This window comes from Habropoda laboriosa, unplaced genomic scaffold (genome assembly GCF_001263275.1).
Source record: "Habropoda laboriosa isolate 0110345459 unplaced genomic scaffold, ASM126327v1 scaffold409, whole genome shotgun sequence".
Classification (NCBI taxonomy): domain Eukaryota; kingdom Metazoa; phylum Arthropoda; class Insecta; order Hymenoptera; family Apidae; genus Habropoda; species Habropoda laboriosa.
The window spans coordinates 286808-289840 of record NW_017100630.1 but is presented as its reverse complement, the minus strand read 5'-3'; positions in this window follow the sequence as shown (position 1 = coordinate 289840).

The following is a 3033-nucleotide window of genomic DNA, read 5'->3' as shown; positions in this document are numbered from 1 at the left end:
GGACTGGAAGGACTCAGGTCAGAAGTTGTATATATACAAATAGGAGCCTTTATGAGGACTAGCGAGAACCTGTGCTTAGTCCGTCCCTCTGGTGGCAGAGCGTAGAAGGGTCGCTACATACCCTCAAATTTTTTTCTTTCTTATCGTTAGTCTTAGTCTTAGTTTTAGTCTTAGTCTTATCTGTATCCACAACTAGTCACCAACTTTCACCACTACTCACACTGGACTCTTCACCTTCCAACTCTCCTCTAGACTCTCCTACACGGTCATAACCCAAAGTTCATTTTCCTCAAACCCTTAAATAACCCTATTTTTCCATCCTCGAGTCATTCTCTGTATTATCATCTGCACGTCACGTTCCGCCAGTTTTAATCAAATTTCTTTTCTACGCAATGTCGATCTTTAATTGCTTCAATTTAAGTGTTACCCCAATACCTGCCCTCAGTTTCGAGAAACTGAGGCAAAACCGGGCATCACGGTAAAATTAAAATGCATGTTACGAAAATAAAATATTCGATTTCTCAAAAATAGCAAATGTGACAATCGTATCGTGAACTTAGGACTCACGTCCTGTAATAAGATACGATTAGTTGTATATCTAAAATATCTACTCCTCTTGCTAATGCATCTGAAAATGTAATAATAGTATAAAAGAAATTATGAAACTTTGTTGAAAGTTACTTTTTTAATGCAACGTTAAATAAGACATACATTTGCATCTTTCTGGGTGATATAATGACCAAACAGTTTTAGATTAACACTTTTAGTTAGACAAGAGTTCGATGTAGCACATAAAATTCCGATTTCTTTATAATTATTAGCCACTTAATACCACGTTTTAATTTCACGAAGAATATTCGAGTAAATTAAAAAATGATCACACATGCGACTGTTCTACATTTCATAGTTATTTGAAATAATCATATTTGAACTTTTTATGCAAACATTTATACATAGTTTTACTTCTTGTTTTTCAATACATCATTTACGTTTTTACGAACGGCATCACGCAATGATTTGTCGACACAGTTTTTGAACTTTTGTACTTCTGGTTCGCAAGTTAATGTATTTCCAATATTATTCTGCAAACAATCTACCATCTATAAATCATTACATTAAATACATCAATTTATATCATTTGATTTATGTCATAATGTTAAATAGTAGAAGAACACGTTACAATATAATAAATAAAATGAACTTATAATATTGTACGATGTAAAAGTACTTTATGTACAATATTTTATTTTAGTATGTCTTCAGTCACATTCAGTGTGAAAAATAAGCATACATGTTATAAATATAGGAATGTTGGGTTGTGCACAGGCTTATTGAATAAATGAAAAACAGTAACAAATATATATTTAAATAACAATAGACAATGTCTCGGTACACTATATCTCGTAATACTCTAACACTCTAAACTCGAAGCTCTTGCTCTCAACTCTCAACTATAAACTCTAAACTCTAACTCGTTATTATTCTTTTCTTGTATATAGGGTGGTTCATGTAACTTGCACACCTCGAATAACTTCTAAAGTATGCGTTGTATGGAAAACATTTTATGCACAAGAGTTGCATGGTTTGCAGGGGCACATTGTATAGTGTACGTACTTTTTCACAGGTGGAGGCGTTTCAAAGATTTCAAGGTTAGCTTCGTCACTTTAAATGGAATGCTAAATTTCTTATGCCAAAATATTGAAAAATGTTGAATCCTGAATAAAAAAAGTATTGACCTTTATTAGCCCTAAATCTAATAATTAACACACACGTAACAGACATCGCTCGGGTACCGGTAGACCAGAGCCGCTTAACTTCTTGCTCACGAGCAAATTTCCCCTCCCGAGGTTGCCCCACTATGCGGTACGAACACGCAGAATGTGTAACATAAACCAACGGCAGTCGCTGGAGTTGTGGTGGGAGGACTCCTCGCGTCCTCCTCCCACCTCGACGCAATTGGAGCGAGACCATCTCAGTCGCATAGTGGGGGAACCTCGGGAGGGGAAATTTGCTCGTGAGCAAGAAGTTAAGCGGCTCTGCGGTAGACTTTGAGCGAAATAAAGGAAACCGGAGAATGTTCCGTACCCGAGCGCAAAGCACATTTTCAAAAAACGAACGTCCCCTACAAACTTGCCAACTTTCAAAAAAATTTGAATTTTTGGGTTATCGAAATTCTCTTGTTAGTTATTAGTTGTTACTTATTACCAATTAATTACTTATTACTATTATTTAGTAGAAGCACTTAAAAAATGTAGCCTCAGTTGTAAATAAATCCTTACTTTAAGTGCAACGGAAGGACAATGTCGTTGGGATTTCGTATTTATATATGCGTTAATATCGTTTAAAATTTTCTCAGCTTCATTTATATCCAAGCCATTTTTTTTCGAGTGATCCGCATCAACAACAGCTAATTTATCGGCCCAGAAACTTTCATATGAAATTAATCTTTCTTCATTAGGCACACCTTGAATTTCATATTTTTCTTAATTTTACTATTTACGATCTTTAATGGTTAATTAAATTGTACTATTTCTGTAAAATTTAATTATAAAAACTTTGTATTTATAATTATAATCTTCCTTTAATGTTTAAATCTTGTTTATAATGCATATACATTATTTATATGTAAAATACAGTTTCAGATAGAAATAGAAATTTACTACATTTAATTCTTCATAAAAGAATTAGAAAAATTGTACATGAAGCTTCATTTTCGAAAAAATCAACTTTTACAAATTTTTTGTATACGCGTACAACTATCATTTTACTACTAATTATTTTTTATTCACTTTAGTTTATAGATATAGACATTAATGTTAAAAACTATTTTCAAGTAAATTAAAAAATTAGTTATATCATTAAGATATTAAAAAATTATTTATTTAATTCATCAAGCAAAATTAAAAAAGAAGATAAAATGCAACTCTCTATTATTTTTTAATTAAAAATCTCAAGATCGGTAACTACTATAATGTAACTGAATTAATACTTGGTTTTCAAGCATCATTCGATACAAATTGATTTGTACATCTT